The sequence below is a fragment of the Ambystoma mexicanum genome, chromosome 5p (assembly GCF_040938575.1).
Source record: "Ambystoma mexicanum isolate Mex_15411 chromosome 5p, UKY_AmexF1_1, whole genome shotgun sequence".
In the NCBI taxonomy this organism is placed as follows: domain Eukaryota; kingdom Metazoa; phylum Chordata; class Amphibia; order Caudata; family Ambystomatidae; genus Ambystoma; species Ambystoma mexicanum.
In genome coordinates this window covers 1,368,838,104-1,368,864,097 of record NC_090930.1, presented here as the reverse complement: position 1 = coordinate 1,368,864,097, position 25,994 = coordinate 1,368,838,104, and the positions used below count along the sequence as shown (strand labels likewise).

Here is a 25,994-nt window from a genome sequence, read left to right as displayed (position 1 = left end):
TTAAATGTATTATTTAAATGCATTTAACAAATGTGGTGGCATCACATAATATGCATACCAACGAAGCCAACCAAACACAGCAATTGAACATCCCTTCCAAAACATCAAAACCATACATCTCTCTTAACAACATGTACAACCCAGTCCCAAACAACGCACTTTCGCACTATGAGATATTGCAAAGGCTCTTGACACAAACGACTTACAAATAGGCCGGCACACATCACCTGGACACTGACCAAATGCACGCCTCAACTCCACAGCAAAGCCCTCTTGCATTTTCTCTCTGTCCCCACTAACGAAGTCCAGCCTCCACCTTTTACATGCTCCATGGAATGAAGAGACCATTTAAACGGCACAGTGTAAAACCCAACAACATAACATAGCATTGGATCCCTGGTGGTGCAGAGTCAAGTGAGCAGACGGCAATCCATACCACTTTCGCATTTAGAATTATTTAATTCCCCGGAGGACGTATGGACAGTCGCAACACCACCGACCTCACGCTGCACTTGATCATGCAAGCTCCTCTGCTATTTTGGGACAGCACAGGTAACACCAGCGTGAGATTAAGGGCCTTTTGGCTTGCTTCCTATTCAACAGAGTCCGCAACTTGCTGCAATCAAGTTGTTTGGAGCTGCAGCTCCCTTGATCCTTCACCATTCATAATTTCAGTCAGGACTGTTTGGAATTGTATTACAAAATATCTAGATAGCCAAATGTTACAGTCTCCTGCCATTGAAGAAACGCTCAGCCCACTGCATCATTGGTCACATGGCACTGGGTCGCTTGTGCATGAGGCTGGAGGGCCTCTAACTTCACCTGCAACAACCAACTACAGGAATACAGCCCCCTTCTCTATTTGTGCCAGTGAGCAAGTTATTATGAATGCCAGTTGTTATGATCTGCATAACACCAGTTACTTTTCTTCTGATATCACCCCATCTGCCCTTCAAAACTGTCCCTTCACTTATATAGCACAAATATGTAAAAATGTAATCAGCAAAAATGTGTTTAAAAAATGTAGTCCTTCAATACAAGCCATGCAAATAGCGAAAATGTTGCCAGTAGTAAGGTCGCCAAAAAGCTGTTTTTAAATGCACACAAATGCAAGGCTGGGAAACCTAACAATGACCCAAACATCTTATAAAACCTCTACAATCACCCTCATTACATTACAAAACATTACCCTAACTATAACTATATCCCTTATTCTAACCCGAACCCTTACCTAACACTAACCCTTTCCACGCTAAAGCATTTTATTTGCACCTGACAAAACGCCAAATAAATAGAAAATGAACAGTGAACCTAACTCCAACCCTATCTCCAGCTCTCCACAAATTCCATAACATTGGCCCAAAACAAAGACTTTTCGAATCCTAACCTTAGCCCTACTCTAACCGCGTCTGTAACATTTACCTGGACGCTTACTATACTCTAACCCTTAGGTTTATCTTAGCCCCTATTCTGTGCCAACATAGCCTGCCCTATCCAACCTCTTATCTCTTTCTTTAATACTTACCCAAACGATTACTCTATTAGCCCAAGCGTTACGATATCGCCTATCCTAACACTTACCATGCAACTTATCCTACCCTGACCACCAAACAAACCCCAACATCATCAACCCTAACACAACCACCCTAACCCTCATCCTTATTCTAAACAAAATATTCTAACCCATATCTTTACCCTAAACCCTGCCTAAACCTAAATCAGGCATTGCAAGCCCACTAAACCCTGCCTAACCGTAACACTTAACCTAGCAGCCTTTTATCTTTGGCTACATTTCAGCTGCATTGTTTAACTACTTTTTGCTTGGTGACTTATTCACTGCAGAGGTATTTTTGCCATGATTTTTTTCACAGGCTACATTTTTGTTGACATTTTCACTGGGTACTGCATCTTCTTTGGGGATTGATTTACATGATGTTTGATTTGCTTTAGCAAACGAACAATGTTGATGTTTATGTAGATATTTGCATGCATAGGATACACATTTATTAAATAGTTTTTGGGGATGCAATCATCTATGTTCCACATGAAATAGCCTGGATATGTTCTATCTTTATTGTGGTCGGGCTGTGTGATTCAGTCCAAGCTGAGTCCAGTGTCTTTTTTGGTGATATGGAGTACATTTCGACTGCATCTATTTCATATATTTGTAATTACTGAAATCTCATCACTTAGAAATACTCTGTACACTGTGCTGTGATGAAGCCCCAGGTCACAATCTAAATAAAAAAGAATAAAAAAGACGACACTGGGAGACCATGGGCGCTGGGGACCATCCTCTGATCCATGAATTAGGCCCGGGAGGAGGTATATAGCCTCCCAGTCCATCTCTAACCTACTCTGCATGAACAGCATTATGGTCCTGGGGGCTCCCTGGCCACTTTCATAAAGACCCCTTCATTCAGCTGCACTTGCACCTTCTGAATACTCACAAGGCATAGTAAGTTCGTCCTGTTTTCCTCTTGCCCCACTGCTCTTATATATTGTAGTTTTAATGTTTTTTGAATGTATTTCCCACTCCTGCTCCCTCCCTTGCTCTGTGGGTGCTTTGAAATAGTGTTTTCTTATTATATAAGCGCCTAACAAGCCAACAATAAAACTAAATAAATAAATAAATAAATCAGGAAGAAGCTGTTGCCTATATTTAGGTACAAGAACGGTACAAGAAAGGTGTAAAGAGCAAAACAACTGGCTAGTAAATGTACAGGAACTGATGCATGTAACAGGCAACATAAACTGTCTGGGTCTGGCCTGGGAAAAGACCGGGATTCCCTGTCCATTTGACCACTACTGTGTTACCTGCAAGCTGTCAAATGAAAAATCAGCAAAATGGTTTTTAACAAAGCAATGGGTGACTGCGCTTGGACATGCCGGTTGTAGTGAGCCTGAACCACGGGGGAGAGGGGGAATTGCCTGCAGAAACCTACCATCACCACGTCAGCAGCAACCAGAGTCTCTGTGCAATGGCTGTGGGTCACATCTGTTGCGAGGATGAATTCAAGTTGGCACCCTGCTGAGTTAAAGGCTCAGTTTGTAAATCTGTGTTTCAACACATATAACGAGGCACATCTTCAAAATTCGTAGTCATTTAGCGAGCAATCTAAACGCCTGCTGAATCAAGGTACCTATTGTAAGGCCAGCGGGTGGACCTGCCGAGGTATAAAAAATAGCACATGCGAAGCAGTGATATGATAGTTAGGAGTTGGCAGCATTAAGAGCAGGCTAGTGTGTGGCAGTGCAGCAAGGAGGATAGTGGCGTGAAGGAGGTGGTGGAGTACAAGAGAATCAGTGAATAAGTGGTGGCGTTTGGGTGGAATGAAAAGGATGTGATGAAAAGTAAGAGGAGCAATGAGAAGATGATGTTGGGTGAGAAGAGCAGAGAAATGATGGGTGGCGAGTAATATAGGTGCATTGAAGAAGTGGTGGGGAACATTAGGTGCAGTGAGGAGCTGGATGACTCTAATAGGAGCCTAAGGGAGGATTTGGTGAGAACAACTAAGCGAGGAGTGGCAGAGCCAAAGGAGAGGGGCAGTGAGAGGGAGGTTTAAAGAATATCAAGCCAAACCACAGGTGGAGAGATAAAGGAGGCTTAGATGGGCTACAAGCGGAAGACGGTGAGAGCGGGGAATCTGGTGGCAGCAAGAACTATACAGGCAGAAGAGGAGGGAATGCCAAAGAAGGAGGAAGAAAACAATAAGGAGAAAGTGAAGTTTAATATGAGGGGAGGAAAGCCAGGGGTGGTGGTGGACAAGAACAGAGCATGCCTGATCATTGAGTACATGACATGGAGAGAGCAGCCAGAGGCAGGAGTTGTAGAGAAAACAAAATGGTTAGAAGGGCGAGGAGCTGAGGAAGGGGCAGCATTCAAAATATTTCTGATGACCCACCCACATCCAAATGATCCAAGCATTAGGGATAGTGCTGTAGTTTCTACTATAACAGAAGTGTGACATCCTGACAACTTGTGTCTTGGCTCAGTGCTTGGCTTTCATACAAGTCCTGGGGTACTTAAATCACAAAATACTGTGAGTGACTCTAAGGGAGAGGGGGGTCACTACAGTCCTAGAGAGAAAGACAAATGTTTGAGCATTTGTGTGGTGAAGAGGAGGGACAGAACGCAATGCACCCGGTCCCCGCTGTCACATTAGGTTGTGGAGTGTGAGAAACCTGAGGGTATTCTCACTCCAACTCCCCTTGGGTCCTCCCCTTAGGTGGCCAGGGAAAGGCCATGACTCTTGGATCCCGACCCTGGGGGTGGAGAAACGAGGGAGGATCACCTGAATGGAGAGTCCTTGAGGATTGGGAGTGGCGTGCCCTTGGATGAGACATGGTATCCCCCTTTCCCTATTGATGACCAACCTAACCCTCCCCCAACCTTTATGGAGTATTATAAGTCAGTTCCCCTCATGTTTCCAGATGTAAATGAAATTAAATTATATTATATTTATATCACGCTCGTACACAATAGCGCCACCAGGCAAAGGGAGGGGAACAAGGGAGAACAAAAACAGCAAGCTTACTAGGCCCAGTGACATTAAGAATGCTCAAGTGCATGGAACACTTGACAGTACTGGGAGGAAGAAGAGACCACTAAGAGCAGTGAAGATTACACCTTTTCACCACTTTGTTACTGGGACGAACAAGATGCCTACTAAGAATTGTGAGGGTCAGGCATTTATTTGCTTAATTGTTTTTTTATCAATGTCACTTTGATTGTGTTCAGGCAGGGATAATTGGAAATCCACACCTGCAGCCTGTCATGGGGCTACAAGTGTATAAATGGAAAACAACCAGACAAAGAGGGAAGGAGCACAACAAGGGGAGCAACGTGTGAGGAGGCAGCCGTGGTAGGAATGGAGCTGCACGAGTCAAGAAGCCGGAAACAAACTCAGCTGACTTGGGGGGCCCAATGTAAATGGGCTGTGTGATTTCCCAAGCCTGGGAGCCTTCCTACACCACAGTGAGCAGGAGCGGCTGTTGAGCACGGAAGCTGCTGGTGTGCGCAGAGAGGCACAAGGCAGGCGAGCGTGGCTCGCACTGGTATGGCTTTCCCGACTTCAGAATCAGAATGGAAGTCGTGGGAACTACCGGAGAAGAAGCACAGAAGACCGGTGAATGTCAGGAGGGCATAGAGGCTCTGGGGACGGTCCAAGAGGATCACGAGGGAACACCTGTCCGTAATATGGAAATAACTATGTGCTAATCTCATACCAAACTAAAGAGAAACTTAACTTGGAACAATTAAATGCTTATTCAATACCGAACTAAAGAGAAACTTAACTTTCAACTACTAAATGCTCATTGAATACCGAACTAAAGGGACATTTAAACATTGAAACCAAAAGTTGTATATTGAATATCAAACTGAATAGAACCTTAAACCTGAACAATAAAAGTGCACATTGAACACTTGTCTGAATTGAGTATATGTTGCACAACGATTTAATTCAAATATCAAAGTCAAGAATATTAAAAGTGGAAAAGAACCAAACAGTTAACCTTTATGAATGAATGCAGTTCGGCAAGGCCACAGCTTGGCAAGAGGTGTGTGACAAGTGATGGCAGGGCCACAAGGCTAATAAGGAGAAGGCAGAGAAGTGCAAGAACAGCCCTAAAGCAAAGAAGCCAATCAAAGGAACTAAGTGAAGTTGACTTGGTGCACAGGAGCAGGTGCCAAAGAACGTGTGTGCGCACGCGTGCTGAGGCGTCCCGGGACCCTGGTTGTGTGACCTGTAATGGGTGGACTGTGCGGTCTAACAACTACACCTATACCGGAGAGCACTGCAGGGTGAACTATAAGGACACTGAGTAATAGCCTATTGAAACCACAGCATGTGAACTGGCAAAGCGGACCAGAAAGAGGGTCAAGTTGACCTGGTGTTTTGTTGAGAAATTTTGGAAAGACTGCATCAAATATAAGTGGTGGAGTTGAAGTCTTGGGGAAGGGAACGCTGAGATTTAAAGGAACCACACTTGTTGTCTAGAGAAGAGAGTCTCAAGGTCCCTTTTACTTTTGGATTGTGCTACTTGAAACTTGGGGAAGGGAACCCCAAGTATTGGTTCTGAACTATATCACCTTGAACTGTAGAAAGGTTAACTTTTAGACTTTTTCATGGAACTTTCTTAAGCATGGGGAAGGGGAGCTGAAAGTAAGCTCTGAGCCGGAAGAAGCTTGGAACTTTGCGTTGAACACTATTTATTTGAACTTTGAAATCCCTACAGATTTGTTAGCTTTAGTTCTAAGGGCAAGGATAGGTTTTGGACACAGGCAAACTTTTAAGTTGAACTCTTTGACTCAGACTTTCCATAGTTTCGTTCAGGTAGGGAAATCCCACCTTTACATAAGGCAAGTTAGGACTTCAACCATCCTGACATTTACATCTACTAAGGGCTCTATTGGGTTTGATATCTACAGTAGTAGGGATGAAACAATTCCTCCAGGTGTAAGAAGATTGATACCCACTGATTTGATATTGATTCCACTCCACTGATACATACATTAGGCTGGCAACCAAGTCAGGGTTTGCATGGAGATTTGGAATTGATGTATTGGTGTGAGTGATAGACCCAGACTTTAGAGGTGAGGTTAAGGTATTGTTACAAAATCATGGAAAGGATCAATTCCAGATTCACCAGAGGGATAAGTGTAACGCTCACCTGGTTCCCACGGAGGCGCGGCGTCGAAGGCGCAGAACTCTGAAGATGGACAGGAAGGGCCTCTCAATTCTGGCTTCCCTGGCTCGTTGGATACCCTCCTGTGCGTGAAAAGGGAGTATTACCAACTGTGGAACAATGCTCAAGCCTCCCACTCCCTTCCAACCCTCCACGATACCTCCTCCACGATTCCCCGTGAAGCCTCACCTTAGGGTTTGGAAGGATGAGCTCTCCATCCTGCTTCTGATGCAGGGGCGCGTTGAAACCCAGTTACTTCACTGGATTGAGGATTGATGGGAGTTCAGGTAAGCTTGACTGTTCAGGTAAGGCGCTGTAAAAGTTCTGTTCAAAAGTTCAAGCTTAATAATAATGTTTGTTGTCTAATTGCAGCAAGCGCTAATGCTTATGTCTTTTTCCCCTTAGGGGCCGGGGTTCGGAGTGCCGGAGATATGGCGCCGACCCGAAGTGAAACAGTTCTGGATGAGCGCTCAGGTAATGTCTTTGCATTCGCTCATTCAATGTCTTTGTCTTTTTTCCCCATAGGGGCCGGGGTCCGGAGATGCCAGGAAGCGGCAGGACCCGAAATGCAGTGGGAATCCAACAGGTAAGACTTAAAAGGAAACTGAGCTTTCCTTATTCCTTTTCTCCCTCTCACCTTTGTTCTTGTCTTTTTTCCTCCAGGCGCCGGGGCGTAGCTGAATCCGGAAGATCGCTGCTGAAGACGGAAGCGCCTTGCAAAGGTGAGTAAAATGCAGCGTTGCAGCGATCGAAACAAAATGCCTTTAAAGTGATGTCTTCCTTTTCAGGGCCGTTGGAGAAATGACTCCGGGATGCAGATTTAGCAGGTAAGGGCTTTTCTTCTCCTATTCTCTTCCTTTCTCCCCTTGCAGGTGTTCCAGGGTGCTGGCAGGCGTGGCTGAAGTCAGGATGCAGGAGCTGACACAGTGAGCGTCCAGCTGCTAGGTGCAGAACAACGCGAAGCATGTGTGGCTGTTTGGGTGGGGTTTAAATAGCCTTGGAAGAAGTTCCTGGTATGTATCCTTCCACCAATCAGATATGTATCCTTCCCCGACCACACCCGGGTGGTGAAGTAGTCCTACAGGTAAAGTAGCCCCATTCAGGCCTCAAGAGGGCCTGGATGAAGCAGCAAGGTCTGCATCAGGTAAGTGTGCACCCAAGCACTTAAACACATATCCTCTTCTATGAGCCTGGCGCCTAAGGCGCCAGGACTGGGGTCCGCTATGAGCCTGGCGCCTAAGGCGCCAGGACTGAGTCCAAAGGGCCCCGACTTGGGCCCGCTGAGACTTCCCTGGGGAAAATGATATCTGCCTCTGGGGTTTCTGGGCCCGGCCTGGCTCCTTGGAGGTAGGCATCATGACAATAAGGTGGCCCAAGGGGTGTTTGAGAGAGCAGAATTCCAGAGGTTTGAAGAAAAATTGGAAAAAGAAATAACTGATAGGGGAACCCAAGGCTTTGTGGAGGCTGATGAGATATCCGGTGGCCCTCCTAACCCTGAGTCGCAAAAAGATTGTAAGAGAGAACCAACTACACTTCTGGATTAAGCCGTAGCCCAAAGAAACTACCCGTTTTTGTACAAAACATTTTTACAAGTGGTTTCAGAGACAGAGGGTCATGAGAAAGAGGAAACTGTCTTCCTTTTGAAACATGGGTTTCTCTATAGGAGAGGCAACTCTCCAGAGGGTGGGGTGGAACCACAGTTGGTGATCCCAGAAAGTCATAAACGGTTGATCCTAGAGAGAGCTCAACCTTATTTGACGGTAGATCATCCAGGACACTTGAAACTTCAAACCTATTTAACAAAAAAAAAAATGTTTGGCCTGGAATGGATGCTGACATCGAAGACCTCTTACAGGTGTGTATAATCTGCCAGGAATCTATGATGCATATACCATCGACTTGTTCCACTAATGGACTAAAGTTCCAAGAGGCAGAGGTCAGCCAAAATTTCTTTAGCGGGTATAATTCACAAAGTAAGAATTCTTGGGGAAACGCTAACATTCTCAACCAGGTCAACTATGATTTAGGGATTGTGAGAAACCTGAGGGTATTCTGACTCTTATTCCCCATAGGTCCTCTGAACAGGTGGCCAGGGGAAGGCCATCACTTTTGGATCCTGACCCTGGAGGTGGATGAGCGAGGGAGGATCACCAGGGTGGCGTGTCCTTGGGGGGCTGGGAGTGAGGTGCCCTTGGGAGAGACATGGTATCCACCTTTCCCTATTGATGATCAACCCCTCCCCAACCTTCCTGGGTTATTGTGAGTCAGTTTCCCTCATTGCTTCACATCTAACAGTTGACACTACTGGGATGAGGAAGAGACAACCAAGAGCAATGAAGACTATGCTCTTTTACCACTCTGCTACTGGGGCGAGGAAGATACCTGCTGAGAGTCATAAGGGTCGAGCATGTCCCTTTAATTGTGGTCAGGCAGGGCTAATTGAACATTTGCACCTGCAGCCTGTCAGAGGGCTGCAGGTGTATAAAAGAAGCCCAATTCAAAGAGATGGTAAAGGTGGAAGCGGAGGCAGAGTTGAAGCAGCAGCAGCAGAGAGGCCAAGTGAAGCAGCAGGGAACCATGGTGAAGAGGCATGCCGAGACACTGAGTTCTGCAGAGGGAGACGACCTGTGGAAACGTAGCATGGAAGCTGTGTGGAGAAGCTGTACCTTTCATTGATTTCAAAGTGCTCGTTCCCCTGTGTTCAGACGGTGACATAGGAGTGCCGGAGGGGCAAGAATTGGAATCGTGATCTGGAAAGCAGAGGGTCGAGCGATCTGCGCTGCTGGAAGAACCTTAAACACAACCAGTGAGTCTGTAGCAAAAGGGAAAGCTGGCATGTGAGTGTTTGAACTTTCCTAAAGGAATACTTTGGATCGGAGTGGTCGCGTGTGGGAGAAACATGTTTTCGAAGGTCTCTGATTCAATCCATTCTTAAACTGAAATACCAGGAATACTTTGTATCAGAGTGGTCGCGTGTTGGAGGAACACATTCTCGAAAGTGTCTTAGCATTGGACATTTCATTTGAACATTATTATAGAAGTATGACACAGCAGGCTTAAAAGCAAGTGTGTTTTGAGAGCAAACCGTGGTCATTGAACATTATTAGAGAAGTATTACACAGCGTGCTGAATGAAGATTACCCCTGCTATCTGAGCAGGGAGTATTAATTCTATTAAAGACTAAGGAGGCGAGCATTATGCTTCATCTTCATTTGTTTCTACTCTTCAGCAGTTCAACAAAACACATATAAAACCATGAAAAGTGTATAACAGAACTTTTCTCCTTTCCAAAACTACAAAACACATGAGTCTCTGTAGTCCATGCCCTTTCCACCAGTCACAACCCACTTCCTGTGCCTGGACTCCTCCTCTACTTTTACTCGCTCTGATAGTCTTTCGTGCTCTTTAACTGCTCCTCACCAACGGTGCGAAGGCTCTTCCGAACTTGAAACTCAACTGCCGGCGTACTTCCGGTTTCCTGGTCCTTTCAGCTACGAAGCAGCTTTAGCTATTCTTCTGATCTTCCCCTATGCAAAAACATAATAGGAGATTTTAGGGTGGTGTATAAGTAGTGTACTCGCTCATATAATACATCAACATTTTATATATATATAGTACAATACTCGGGTGGGAATTTGATGCTCGCCTCCTTAGTCTTTAATATAATTAATACTCCCTGCGCAGATAGCAGGGGTAATCTTCATTCTATGACAAGACTGGAGGCGAGCATTATGCTTGTTCAAAGCTTCCCCAACACCGTACAGGCTAAACCCTCTGTTGGCTTAAAGTAAAATTCTTTAAATGTACGATCGCTTGACCAGTCTGCTGCTAGCATTATTTCACTCTAGGGCACTCCCGCTCTCACGGCTGACAATGCCATTGCGCCTCTCACAGAATGCGCTCCATACGTGTTAACATTCACGCCTGCTGCCTGCATGACCTCTTTGACCCATCTTGCGATGGTAGCTGATGCAACTGCGTGATAGGGCTTCCTGCGCGCTATTAACAACTGCGTAGTGTTCGCTGCTCCATGCTCTGCTGTTCTATTCTCATATTCTTTAATGCATCGAGCTACACACCATTTCGAGTTGCTCGGGAAATATGGATAATGTACGGTAGTAATGCTTGTCTTGGTCCTCCTGACTATGGAGAACGTGACTCCTTCCGGTCCGAAGGACCGTCTGTTAATCTCCAGAGCTCTCACATCTGATACCCGTTTGCAGGAAATCAAGCATAACAGCATAGCTAGCTTACCAGATAACTGTTTAAGCGAGTTTACTGTCGGCCAACTCGATAGTAAGTGCAGCACTGTCGCCACGTCCCACGTTGTACTATACTTGGGCCCCGGAGGTGCTTTAAACCTTGCCCCTCTGATGAGCCTCACTACTGCAGGATGTTCTCCTGCTGGGACTCCTTCTATTGGCATGTGACCGGCTTTAATTGCTGATCTGTATACTCCTATCGTACGAAAAGCTCTTCCGCCCTGAAATAAGTTCGCTAGGAAGTTCAATATCTCTACTACAGGTGCTGAAACGGGATGAACACTTCTGTTCTTACACCAGCTTGTCCATTTTGCCCAAGCTGCGTCATAGCTCCTCCTAGTGGATGGAGCCCAGGATTCAGCGATGAGCTGTGCAGCGTGCTCCGAAATTCCTGGCAGTGCCCAACGTCTCCTGATATCATGCACGCGACTAGCGGGAGTGTCCCTCTCACTCTCAGAGGATGACACAACCCAGCTGGGTCCGTTAGTAGTCGCTCTCCTTCGGGGAGAACCCTGGGTATGTCTGTTACCAGCTCCATCAAGGTTGGAAACCATACTTGTGACTTCCACAAAGGTGCTACTAATATCAACTCCGCTTTCTCCCTCCGACATTTCGCTAGAACTCCGCTCAACATCACGAAGGGGGGAAATGCGTAGTGCGGACCTCATGTCCACTCTTGCAGGAACGCATCGGTTCCTTGCGCTCCCGGATCTAGCCTCCAGCTGTAGTAAAGGTTCCTCTGTGCATTGAGCCGGGAAGCGAAAAGGTCCATCTGCACTGGCCCCCATCTCGAGTTCAGTCTCCGAAACACTGTCGGATACAGTCTCCAATCGCTGGAGTCTGTCAGGTACCGAGAGTTCCAATCCGCTACTACGTTCAGTGTGCCCGGCAGGTACTCTGCTGTCACTGATGTCTCTGATCGTAGGCAGAAGTGCCACAGGTCCTTCGCTAGCTCTGCTAGCATCTTGGACCTCGTACCGCCTAAATGGTTGATATATCTCACTGCTGATATGTTACAGTCCATCTTCAGCAGGACACAGGATTTTACTCTTCCTTTTGTGAAGGCTTTGATCGCGAACGGTCCTGCCAGGAGCTCCAGACAGTTTATGTGCAGGAGAAGCTCCGCTTCGCTCCATTTGCCCCCAGTCTGTAGAGTCCCACATCTGGCTCCCCAGCCCTTCCGGCTGGCGTCTGATTCTATTATCAGATCTGGCTTGTCTCCGAATATGGCTCGCCCATTCCAAGAATACATATTCTTTAACCACCATTCTATCTCTGTAATGGAGTCTTGATCTAGAGGTACTTGTTGATGGTACTTCAGACCCTGCTGCAGATGCTTTATCTTCAACCTCTGCAGTGCTCGGTAGTGCAAGGGACCCGGAGAAATGGCCTGAATAGAAGCTGCTAGTAGCCCAACTATCCTCGCCAATGTTCTGAGAGATACTTGCTGCTTTTCTAGGCATACTCTGATCTCTCTCTTGATGTCTCTTATCTTTCGAGCTGGAAGCTCCAATGTGCCTTCCTGGTGTCTAGGACTAAACCTAGGAAGTCTAGCCTCTGCGCTGGTGTGGTGTCTGACTTCTCTGCATTCACTAGGAATCCTAATGAGGTCAGCAGATCCTGCACCCATCTCGTTTGGTACACTAATACCTCCCGATCTTCTGCTAAGATTAAGAGATCGTCTACTCCCTGATTGCTGCTGCCACTGGTGTCATCAATTTCGTGAATGCCCAGGGAGCTGAAGCTAGACCGAATGGCATTGTCTTGAATTGCCAGAATTGTCTTTGCCAGTGGAAAGCTAGGAATGGTCTGTACTCCTCGAGGACAGGCACCGTAAGGTAAGCGTCCTTTAGATCTAGACGCGTCAGCCAGCCTCCTTCTCTGAGGGAGTCTCTGAGCTGATGGACGCCTTCCATCTTGAAGTGTCGATATATAATCCAGCTGTTCAGCTCTCTGAGATTTATAACTGGGCGTACCTTTTCCTTCCTGTCTACCAGGAATATATTGCTCACAAACCTCGGTGAGGTCTCGCATCTCTCTATCGCTTGCTTGCTGACTAACTGCGCTATCTCGCTGTCTAGGCATGCTTGTTCTGCTTGCGCTAACTTCTGCCTCTGCGGTCTGCAGCGCTGGATCGGGACCTCTATGAAATCTAGCTGTAGACCTCTGACGGTCTGCAATATCCAGAAATCGCTTGAAAGCTTGCGCCAATTTTCTAAAAATATGCGCGTCCTCCCTCCTACTGGAGGATACTGAATCGCTCTCACCTGGTGTAAATCCTTGACCTCGTCCTGATCCTCTGGGCCTGCGGCCCCTCGGGAACCTCCCTCTGGACGGGAAGAATGTGTCCTGACTCCTGTTCTCCCAGTTCTGCGCTCTGGGATTCTGGGGTCTTCTCCCTCCTTGGCTGTGACCGGCTGCACGACCCCTGAAGCGGCCGGTCCTCCAAAAACTCCACTTGGAAATATTTTGCAAATCGATGCTTGTGCCTTTTCTAGTGAAGCGTATGTCCCGACAAAGCGGGCCATCTCTTTCCCAAAGGTTTCTCCAAACAGGAGGCCTTGGGCTCCTTCTCCCGCTTCGTATGATGATAAATCGCTAAACTTTGAGTCTATCTTTAGTAATGGGCCCTTTCTCCTTTCTGACGCGATGGCACAATTTGCGTTTCCGAGAAGACAGACTGCTCTCTGAGCCCACCCTGCGAGGGCTTCGGGGTCAACCTCTTCTCCTGTGTCTCTCGCCCTCTCTGCGAGGTCCATAATCTTGGCGAGGGGTCCTGCCAAATCTAACACTTTTTCCTGGCAGCTCTTCCAGGATCTATCAATACCCTTGCGGGGGTCCTTGCTCATTTTCGACAAAAAGGTCAGCATCTTTGGGTTGAGCTCGGGGGCTTCCGCCACTTTCCCTGGCAGGTCCGGTCGTGGGCATTCCGCTCGTAATCGCTGCCTCACCTCCTTGTCTAGAGGTTTGCGTAGTCTTGCAGCCATATACCGGGGGGATGGTTGCCACTCGGTAGACCTCGGATTGCGGATGCTGTCCGGGTCGAACATATCGTCCTGATCTTCCAGGAGGTGCTTTTCCTTCCACGCTCTCTTACCCCCGCTGGGTTTGGCCCAGTCCTCATCCTCAGCCTCCTCTTCTTCTTACGAGTCCTGGTCCTCTATCAGCTCTTCCTCCGAGCCTGGGTCTTCTCCATTGTTGTCATCCCCTGGAGTGGGGGTCATGAGGTTTGGCACAGCCTGCCTTTGTAGATAAGCTTCTTTAAGCTTTGCGAAAGCGTCAGGCACCTCTGAGGCCTTCTCTACCGCCTCTTCCAATGAGCCCCGGGGGTCGTCAGAGGCTTTCCTCTTGAGGGCTAGTTTACTCCCCTTATGTCCCTCTTTCATGGGTTCTGTGGGCGTGCGCTTACAATCTTTGGTGCTATTACTCGGCTGCGAAAGCATAGCTTCCAATGTTTCCAGCCTCTCCTGGAGTGGTCTCACTCCTTCTGCCACTGCATCAATAAGAGAGCTACCCAGCACTTGCTTAAAGCTGGCGGCAAGGTCATGGGATTGCTCCACCTCGCTCCACTCAAACTCTGACATCTTCTGCTGTGCTGTGTGCCCAAAATACCTGAATCAGGTGTCTTAGCACGGCCACCACTCTTCTTCTAGATGCTACTGATTTCCTCACTTTTTTTTGTTAATTATTTTATTTATGTGGCTGCACCTCAATATTCAGTCTGCTTTCTGGCTCCTGCGAGGGTCCTCGCTCTTACTGTGCCAGTACCACTGCTTATCTGCAGTGAGAGGGATCTGCAGTCCTCTGCTCCTTGTTGTACTATGCCTCGTGGGCTGCTGAGCTTTATAAGTGCTTTAATAAAGCACTGAGCGCGCGATCGCTAAAACCGCTGTAATCTTATCACAGAGATCTTAACACACAGAGTAATGGTATCGGAGCACTTGTGCGAGTGTTCCACAGTCAGTGAATCTTAATTATGTTCAGCAAAACTCTACTGCGATGTCCGTAATACGACGCAGTCCGTCGCGTCTAAACTCCTCCCACCCGCGGGTGGGGACTAGTTCATGGGAGCGTTGCGCTCCGTATTCCTCTTGCGCTTGCTCCGCCCACCCGCGGGTGGGGGCTGCAGGCGCGAGCGCTGGCAATACGGCGTGCTGTGAAGCTCGCGGGTGCCGGTTCCTCCTTCCCAAGGGAGGGTGCCGGGCCTTGCGAGAGCAGTGCGTCCGATTGATGTCTTGCCTGCGCGGCTGACAAAACCCCTGGAGTGCCGGTAGTGCGACACGGGGCTGTCAGCCTCGCGGCAAAGTTCTTCGCTCAAAATGAACCTTGAATGGGTTTACTCGACAAACGCTCACGGTGAGTTCAAATGAAAAAACGCTTATTCCTGTGCACGAACGCACGTCTGTAACGACCTAAAATACAATAGTGCTAATGCTCTAAGCAAGTCCTATTCACTCTCACACATACCTATGTGGTTTCCTCTTTCTCTTGACCATCATTCCACTCTCACTCAGTAACTTCGCCTCTGACATACGGAGAGGGAAAAAATAGTACTTATCTGCTTGAAGAGCAGTAAAAGAAGAGGCGGAGTCCAGGCACAGGAAGTGGGTTGTGACTGGTGGAAAGGGAATGGACTAGAGAGACTCATGGGTTTTGTAGTTTTGGAAAGGAGAAAAGTTCTGTTATACACTTTTCATGGTTTTATATGTGTTTTGTTGAACTGCTGAAGAGTAGAAATAAATGAATGGCAAGTGTGTCTTGAGTGCACCCCGTGCCTATTGAACAGCGAACTAAGTAGAAACTTACCCAATAGGCTAAAAGGGAAAGTGTGTTATGGATGCTGTTAGGCAGAATCCTGTGCAGTGCCCTTAGGGACCACTAGACACAATTAAGACTACGGTGGCAATACAAGTTTTACCTTTGGTACAAGCCTGTACTACTAAATTATAGTGGTAGCAGTAGCAGAGCACCCAGGCTTATCTCAAGAATATATGAGCAGTAGCAGAGATTACACAAAGGGACCACAATTACTGTGGCTCAAGCAAACACTGACTCAAGGTTTCAGGTAAAAAATATAAGTACATTTATTTTTAAACCAACATTTATAAACACAACACTTCTATTAAACTTTAAACAAAACCACACGTTAAATATACTACCAATTCACTTTGTACAGTATGTCTCAAGGTAAGTACCCAGTGTTTGAATGAACCGGTGTTATGAACAAAACACGATACCGCGGATATGGTTGCGATCACTTTTTGACAGTTCGGTCTAGTCAATAAATGCGAATCCGTGACATGAAATGCTACTGGGGCAAAAACACACTTAGCACCTGAGATACCCAGAGGGAGTTGGAGGCAAAAATCACAGGCAATATTTAGGTTAGGCAGACAGTATCGAGAAACACTCAGAAACAGGAGTTCAAAAGTCAAAGGGTCGGAGCCAGGGTTAAGTGACACCGGAGACCTGTTGCTGAAGATCACACCATTAGACAGTTCACGATTCGGCGTAGCCCAAAATTACTTTGATATTGTCAATGTTAGGAAGCAAAAGTTATAAGGAGGAGGGAAGACACGGACAAGCCTTGAGGATGAAGAAAAGGGGGTTCATCTAGTTTCCTCGAGTAGAGCACAGTACCTTATTCCAATGATGGAGCTGGTGCCCTGGCAGTTGTTCCTGTTGGTTTCCCATAGACCCACGATTCCTGGAGCTTCGTTGTGAAGGAGGACGTCTGAAGGGGGTCTGCACCACACAGGGATGAAGCCGGCAGCAGCGACAACGAATAAAAGGTGCGCTCCTTAAAAACAGGAGAGGCTCGGCAGGTGGCTATCCGGACCACTACAGCAGTGTGCAGCGATTTCGACCACGGCGGAGATCTCTGGCTGAAGAAGGTGAGCTGGTTATCCCCACCAAGCTCAAGGGAAGAAGACTCCGGACTGGATCTCCTCTTAGTCGTCGAAGGGTAGATAGCTCAGGACTGCAGCAGGGCTTCACCGGGACGGGTAGTTGCAGGAGCCGTCCTTCTCTCCGCTTCTCTTCGGTTCCTTGTAGTTCCAGAGGCAACTCTGACTTCTAGCCCAAGAGACCTGCCTTTTATGCACAAACCCCCCATTCACACAGCCTGGCTGTCAATCACGCAGCAGGGGGGTTGTCCAGCCGGGACAACCACCTCAGCCAATCATGGCAAAGTGCGACTTGGGTTTCCTAGGATACCCAGTGCAGGGGGTGACTACACCCCTCCCTCACATTCAGCCCACCCAGACACCCAGGCGCCTTGAGGAGGGCTTCTCTGCAGAAGCCCGCCAAAAGACATTGAACTGAGAAGGTGAACCTAGTTTGCTGCGCAAAGTAAAACACAAGAAGGACTTTAACAAAAAGAAATGGCACATAAACCCAACCGGAGCCAAAAGAAAGACGATTTTGTCAAGCGGGTTTATGTACGAGGCTAATATAATAGCCAAGAACAGTACCACGTTTATCTAATATAATCACGGTAGAAAAGTTAGGGTAGATACCACTGCCACCAGCCAAGTCTAAATGTTAAAAGAGCGAGACAATGCTCAGGGAGGTACAGACAGAATAGAGGTACAGATTAGCCCTTTCCAGTACTCCATGTAAGATGGGGTGTACTGGGTCTGTGGTAAAAATGACTATGTAAAGTAAATGGCAACTTTACCTTTCTCTGGGGGGCAGTAGTCAGCCCCAGTGAAATGGAGTCAGAGAGAAGTCTTAAAGACAACCCTTGGTTACTACACTGATGGTGCGGTGTAACCCATACAAGAACAGGGGCACCTGGAGTGGTGTGCTCCAGTGCCCAAGATCACAAGAAAACACATAGGCCAAAACACATAAGAGTGGAAAAAGGATGTACACCCTTACCAGGTGGAAAAAATAAAATCCAGAAATCCAGCAAAGCTGCTGGGGGACTCACTAGGTGAGGGAAATTAGCCCTAGAAGGAGAATTCTCCCTAACAGGTGCAACCCGTGTTTATTGAATACTAAATTGAACAAAACCTTAATAAGTACAATTCAACACCTATTGACTGCCGAACTGAATGTAATCATCCCCAAAGTGCAAATCTATTGCATATTAAATTCAGAAGTAAAACAGAACATTAAAATCAAGTAAAACTATTAAGTGTTGAACTCTAAATTGAATTGAAAAATCTAAGTGAAGCCAAAAACGGCTTAATATAGAGAATTACGTTTAAAGCAGAAATAATGAAGACTTTGAAGTCGCTTTTGAATATAATTAACACAAATCACCAACCATAAAGAGAAGGCCTATGAGTGGCAAAGACATTTACAGAGACAAAAGACATTTTTGTGTTGCTTCTTAAGTATTGGGGAAGTGAACCCTGAGGCTGGAATTATTTGTACTTTTTGTGCTATTTTAATCAAGTCTTGGAGCAGGGAGCCATAAGACTTGAATCATTTATTGACTTCTGGACAAAGTCTGTCTATAGGTAACTGGAGTCAGTGTTCTGCCATTGTTTGATTTAACTTGCATTCTTTCTGTGGTTTATCATTGATTCATCTTACATCCGATTCGTATGCTATTTGGGGCTGTAAGCTGTGGGTGCATTTTAAAGGAATCGATAGTTAAGAGTGGTACCACTTAGACCTGTATACATTTGCCATTATAGTATTGACAGAGTACAAAGTGTGTTATTGTGATTGTGTACATAACGTGAACTGTATTCATATAAAGACTGTGTTTTCACTAACATAGTGTGTGGACATTCCTTTGTGGACTACACTGTACTTAAGAAACAGCCTGCATCACCTCCCAAGAGCTAAGCCTTGATTGCTCATCCATTGCTACCAACAATAGAGAATCTTGGCTGGGGTGCTCTGTGCCTGGACTCTGCCATATAGAGAGCAGCAGTACAGATAACCCCCCTCCAGTCTTTACAATGAGATCTTTTTCCACTGAACCACCCTGGTCCTCTATCAAGACCTAGTCGCATTACCCTATTCAAACCAAAGGCACTCCGAGCATTAACGTAATGGCTCTGGGAGAAGGGCGTGCGGTACAGATGGGGATTCCCCACAGCTCTCCACTTTACTTATCATTACCGCTCCAGGTCGGTTTCATCAATGAAGTAGGCTGACCAACTTCTCTCCCCAGACGCGGTCACCCTGCAGGGGAACGTGGTCAGGAGCTGAGTGGGCCCTTGGACGAAAGTGGGATAAGGATGGAGGAAGAAAAAGGAATCGAGTGTTCCCAGATGATCCTGCATGGGCTGGAGGCAGGCGGCGCAGATCTACCCACGTCTGTGATTAGGTGTGATTCTGCCACCCCTCTGGAATTGGGGTATCTGCTTTCAGTTAGGGGAGGCAGTCTTGGTCGTAGTTCAACGCACAGTAGACAGGCTACCCCCTGTTGCATGTTCTCCCAAGTTAGTTCTTGACAGTTTATCGGATGCAATCCTGACGTTAGAGATGTTTGTTGTGTTGATTTCATTTTTGTTGGGGGCTTACCTGAGTTGGGACAAAAATTGGGATCGAGGCAGACAGCACAGGGTGGAATCTTCAGGGGTGCAGGCGTAGCAGATAATTTGATATGGGGCTTTCCTTATGAGCCTGATGGCTAACACTGCTCTGAACCCACAGGATAGTACGCTGTCCATGCTTACGTGGAATGTACAGGGCCTAAATGTGCCTATCAAGCGCAGATCTGTTATGGCAAAGCTAGGCAACCTATCCCCCTCAGTGGTCTTCCTACAGGAGCCTCACCTCTTCAAAGCTGATGAAGGGAGACTCACACATGCCTGTTTTTCACTGGGGTAGTTTGCGACCAGTGGAGCAAAGCATAGAGGGGTGGCCATACTATTCAGAAAAACACTCCCTTCACACAAACAGGGAATATGTTACCCTAATGCGAGATTCATCAGAGTTAAGGGCACCTTATGGGGTCTTGCCTTCACGTTTATTGCTGTATACTCCCCAATGATCGACAAGATCTATTCTTTCAGGCCCTTTTGAATAAACTGCTTCTCTTTGCTGAAGGGACCCTGGTTATAGGGAGGGATTTCAATGTGGTCCCGGACACTGACCCTGATAAGCCTCTTCCGGCCTCTAGGGTGGACTATAGAAACTAGCTGGCTCTCATGTGTGAGCTGTGACTGTCACACCTCTTGTGTGAGCTGTGACTGATAGATGTCTGGAGGCTACAGAACCCAGCTGCCAGAGATGACATGCATTAGTCACATGTACATTTGGTTTACTCACGTTTTGATATGCTATTAGTCTCCACTTCCTTAGTCCACTTTATCCCAGAGAGCATCATTCATGTAGTTTCCGTATCGGATCACGTGCCAGTCTCATTTTCTTTCTCGGTTCCTGGCCTATCGACCCAAACCCGCAGACCCTGGAAGTTTTATAGCCCGATTCCTAGGGACCCAGTGGTTCGTCAGGAGATTGGGACTGCCATCACTACTTATTTCAAATGCAACCTCATAGGAAATGTGTCCTTAGCCACGGTATGGGATGCCATGAAGGCGACAGTTAGAGGCAAGGTCCTAAGCCTCACCACCTCTTACGTGCGGGCCAGAACCCGTTTGCGGCGAGACCTGGAAGATGAGGTTCAGCGACAGTAGGTCACGCATAAGCGCTCTAGTCTCTATTAGGGATAGGAGCCTCTTAAATGTAGCTAGGTCTAAACGTAATGCCCACTTAGCGGAATGTACATCCCAGACCCTTCTTAAGTCTAAACAACATCACTATCCCAGGGGAAATAAAGCGAACAAAATGTTGTCCAGTAAACTGGCTAAACAGAGGGCCCGCAATAATATTCCTGGTTTATTAGATGATGAAGGGGGTCTCCTCCTCACAGAGGAGGATGCATTAAACTGGGTACATAACTACCATACACAAGCAGCCTCCGCCTCTGTGCTGAGCAGAGATGTTTTGCAGAACTATTTGTGGCCTGTCACCATCCCCGCACTGGCTCCTTCCCTGGTCACACAACCTATATCAATCGCGGAAGCTTCGCCGGCCATTAAAACCTTGAAAAATACAGCTCCTGGGCCAGATGTTATTTTTTACCTCTGAGTTTTATAAGGCCTATTGCAAGATTTGTTCCCCCCAATTGGCCCGACTCTTCAACTCATTTCCATTATCTGGTAAGCTCACGCCCACAATGTTTGAAACATCCAGCATTTTGGTCCTGAAACTGCATACAGATCCCCGTCTGCTGGATTCTTATCGCCCAATCACCCTCATCAATTTAGATGCTAATCTGTACTCTTAACACCATGACACAAGGTTAATGACAGCGTTGCCAATTCTGGCCCACTTGGACCAGACTGGCTTTATCACTCACGGTCTGCCCAAGATAATGTATGAAAGGCTCTCAAATTGGTGGAGTTAACATTCGGAACGAAAACTAAAGCCGGCCCCCTAGCTCACAATGCCCATAAGGCTTTTGATTGTCGGGACTGGTCCCACCATAAAGCTGTTCTCCAAAGGTCGTGCCAGGGTCTGACATTCCGTGAGTTGGTTCTGGCCATATACTTGGCGCGACGACCAGGACCTTGGTCATCGGCAGGGCCACCCCCTAATAAAAGTCAGCAGAGGTACACAACAGGGCTGTCCCCTAACCCCCTCATGTTCACCCTCTCGATTGAGCCTCTGGCAACCCACATGCAAGCTCATCCAGATATTCATGGTATCCCTCACCAGGATCGGAGACACAAAATATCCTTGTACGCTGTCGACGTATTGCTCTACCCGATAGATGTGCAGCGCTCAATCCCGGCCCTGATGGATGAACTAGCAAGCTTTGGCCAGGCCTCTGGGTTTGCAGTCAACTACACTAAATCCCTTGGCCTGGTGATCGCATTAACACCCGTGGAAGAGTGACCCTATTGAATACTTAGGGGTGCACATCCCCAGTTCCATCAAATCATTATACTCGGCTAATTTTCCTTCGCTATTCGCAGGGGTGGAATTGGATCTGAAACTGTGGCATAAGCAAATTACCTTGTGGCTTGGGCATATCGCAACCATTAATATGGCCATTATCCGCAGACTTCTCTATCACGTCTTGGCCCTTCCTATAGCTGTCACAATCCCAAGACTACACGGGCTACAGGGGAAAATCTTGGCTTAAATTTGGCATCACCGCAGGTCGAGGGTAGCTAAAAAAGTCCTCATGCGCATGGAACACCTGGGGGGCTAGAAGTCCCCGAGATATATCGATATTATCTAGTTTCCCACCTTTGACACATCTTTGTGTGTGGCCAATCGGGAGAGACTCCACTATGGGCACAGATTGAACAGGTAGCTACACTGATCCCCCTGAATGAGCTGCCGTTTGTCCAGCTGAGTGGCAGACCCACACTGCTATCCTCGACACTTCACACACTTAAGTACTGGAGCTGGGGAACTAAGAGATGGAGCACTCCTTTAGCCTTAGGCCCACTACCTCCTGTGGTCAACAATCCTAAGTTTGCTCTGGGTAAGCACGCAGCAGCATTTGCAGCTTGGACCGCCAGAGACCTGCGAAAACTTAGACAGCTCTTTAAAGAGGGATACCAGCTCACATTTGAGGAGAGCAAACAGTCATTTTCAATACAGGAAGGGGAAAGGTTTCAATATCTCCACTGCCACACTGGGGGTGCCACCCGATGGTTTGACAGAGAGGCACTAGAGCACTGAATGCTTTAGAACTCACCTATTTGGCGGGCAGGTCCAGGGGTAGCGTTTCAGTGCTTTACAACCTACTTGATCGCTTTGACCCTCAGGAATGCCTGCCCTACATGGCGAGCTGGGAAAGAGACCTAGGGAGGGCGATTGGAAAGGACTCTTGGCGTCACATTTGCGAACGGAATCATAAAAACTCCAGATGCACCACGGATAAGGAAGGCCAGCTCAAACTGTGCTATTGTTGGCATTTTACCCAAGACAGACTCCAATGAATGGCCCCTACATACCTTGAGAACTGCTGGAGGGGCTGTCAAGAAAGCGGAACCTACTTCCATATGTGGTGGCAATGTCCCAAGGTCCAATGCAACTGAAAACTGAAAAGAGGTGCTTTTGCACATTAGATCAATGCTGAATATTGATCAGGGGGTCTAGGCATCCACACCTCATGATTGTTTTGTTGGAGGATTATGGGGACAGACTTTATCCTTTGACAGGCCGTAAGGCTAGGCTGCTCACGCACCTTCTCCTAGCTTCTAAAATCTCCCTTGCCTGGAACTGGAAAAGTGTGAATGGACCAGTGCTGGGTATGTGGTGCGGAAAGCCATGGCATTAACTGGCCTCGGAGAAGATTACAGCCTTAGCAGAAGGGAGATACTCCCCTTAACCTGGCTGCCCTTTATAGAATATACACAATAGGTCTACCATGGCACGTATAAGCCCAAGCTATATGAAAGTCTACCTCTACTCGGAAATGAACTCACGTGTCACCAGTTACCATTAAGTCAGTGTACGAGAATCCCGTGTATACATGCTATTTAGTTATGCTGTTTTGCTGTCTATGATCGATGGTATCCATTCACGTTTATATGTCTTAGTGCTGTCACGCATGTCCCACAACAATTCATAAATAAAAATGTTTTTTTTTTAAAAAGGCGAGGTAGTGCAGAGAAAAATGTCAGTTTCTTGGAAATTAACACAAAATCCCAGCAAAGAGAATCCAGCCTAAGGGATAAGCGGGGTGTTGTTGGCCATCCACCTGATTGCTCCACAGTGGAACGCAGGAAAGGCCTAGGCCAAGGTAATGTGGACTTCATCTCCCGGTTTCTCTGTAAAGCACCCCAGTCCAACTACATTGGGGAAGGGTATGTGAGAAACCTGAGGGTATTCTCACTCTGACTCCCCTTGGGTCCTCTGTGCAGTTGGCAAGGGAAAGGCCATTGCTCTTGGATCCCGACCCTGGCGGTAGAGAAGCGAGGGAGGATCAGCTGGGTGGAGAATCCTTGAGGATTTGGTGTGGGTGCCCTTGGAGGAGGCAGAGGCCCTTGTAAACGTTTTATTCTCATTCCCCAGCATGTGTGTGTGGATCGCTCGCAGCAGCGCTTCCCTGACTGCGTGGTCGACGCAACTCCCTATCGCATGTGCCTCACGCCCCCCCGTTCTCCAGCCTCCTGCACCCACCTGCCCCCTTTGCTCTTACTCATTGACTGCCCTGTTTTGCATTGTATTGCTTTGTGTTCCGCTGCATTCTTCCTTCTTCTAGGTTTACATTTGTTGACTGCTTTGTTCTTTTGTATATTGTTCTGTACTCTGCTATGCTCCACCCTCCTCTAGGTTCTCTTTTTAGTGACTGCTCTGTTCCTGATGCCTTGGTAACCTGATTTGTTTACTGGACTGCCTTGTTTTGTGTCTGCTCTTCCATCTGAGCTCTTGTCTACTTAGTCAATCATCCACTATTGTCTTGTCCCTTTCTGTCTCGTCTGCTTGCATCCCTCCTTGTGTCCTCCCTTTGTTTACCCCCCACCTTTCCCCTCCACCCCTCTTCCTCTCTCTTCTTCCCCCACCTACTCTATGGTGCTCTCTGTTTTTCCTATCTTTTCAAACTGCTTCTCTATCGACTATCCTGCTCTCCTGATTAAGGGCCTGATCACGACTTTGGCGGTAAGCCTTAAATCCGGCGGTAGCGCTAATACCGCTGGATTTAAGGGTCTGCCAAATCAGGACTTCGGCGGATTTCGCCCCAGCTCTTAGCTGGGGGGAAATCCGCCGAAAAGTCGCGCTATTACCGCCGGCGGTAAATCCGCCGGCAGTAAGAGCGCGAATTTTCCCCATTGAGCCCAATGGGGAATGGGGCATTCCCGAATGGGCTCAATGGGGAATGGGGATTTACTTTACCTCCGAACTCGTGATCCGACGGGGAGTTCGGCGGTAGGGCTAATACCACCGGCGTTACCGCCCAAGTCGTGATGAGGCCCTAAGTCTGGTAGGAAGAAGTTCAAAAAGGATATCTTGGTCTCCAACCCAGGCCTCCCTATCGCTGACACCTATACCAGGGATTCCTCCAGACAGACCCTCACCGACATTCTCTTTGTCGTTCCCTCGCCAGACCTATGGACTCTTCATATGGTCTCTGTGCTCTCTCCTTTCTATTCTTCTCCCATTAATGGTGGCACCCGGTGGGAGGGCGTCCTGCCCCCCTTCCACTCCTCTAAGGTCATCATTAATGTTTACCTGAATGGCACTGTCTTGGTCCAAGGCCCCCAGTCCAACCTTCTCTTCTTTGATAGATGCTTCCCGCATTCATCAATTTCCTTTCTTCTCCTGCTGTCCTTTCTCTCCCTCCTTCAGCTTCCTTACCTCACCCCTCTGGCTCCTCCTTGGCTACCTTTACCTCTCCAACTTCCTCTTCTGTGCCCCCTCTGGCTCCTTCTACACCTCCGCAGGGCATACCTCTGATTTGTACCCCTCCCAGAAGTCTTTCAAGGTTGGCAAACTTCTACATATAGCACTCTCAACTCTCGCTCAGCTGTCAAACAGTCCTCTGACATCTGCCGCCTCCTGGAAGAATGTTATCTTGATGTCCTCGGTCTCACCGAGACATGGTTCACAGCCAGCTCTGTCACAAGCTTTGACACTCTCCCCCTGATGGCTAACAAGATCCTCTCCATGCCCAGATCCAATCGTTCCAGATGGGGTGTAGCCTTGATCTTCCCGGAGTGGATTCCTGCCTCTGTCATTCCTATGCCTGCCTACTACTAGATCATCTCCTTCCTGTCTGAGTGGGCGGGCCTCTCCTTCTCCCTCCTGACCTTGACCACTCAACACCTCCTTCTTGGAGACTTAAACATCCACCTGGATGCTTCCTGTTCCTCCTCTGGACTCTTTCACAACCTCTCGACTCTCTCTCTCTTTCTATTCTCCCCTCCGGCCCAACTCACTCTGAAGGGCACACACTGGATATTCTGATCTACTCAGGCTTCCCCCTCTCTATCCCCCTCACCACTCCTGTCACCTGGAGTGATCATTTTCTTCTTTCCTCCCATCTCTCCCTCTCTACCCTTCACGCTAAGCCAACTCCAGCACCGCCACCCACCTTCTCGGTCATCCGAC

The 25,994-nt window shown here is 47.6% G+C and overlaps 1 protein-coding gene and 1 long non-coding RNA gene across 3 annotated transcripts in view; one reads left to right on the top strand and one right to left on the bottom strand.

Moving 5' to 3' along the window:
- The window catches only part of SLC6A19 (solute carrier family 6 member 19), a 791,726-nt gene that overhangs the window by 490,455 nt on the left and 275,277 nt on the right, over nucleotides 1-25,994 (top strand). The gene's annotated exons all lie outside the window — the stretch shown is intronic.
- The window catches only part of LOC138481794 (uncharacterized), a 148,220-nt gene continuing 132,111 nt past the window's right edge, over nucleotides 9,886-25,994 (bottom strand). Inside the window, exon 2 of the long non-coding RNA XR_011274408.1 lies at nucleotides 9,886-10,217. This is a non-coding gene — a long non-coding RNA (uncharacterized lncRNA). The remainder of the gene's footprint in view (nucleotides 10,218-25,994) is intronic.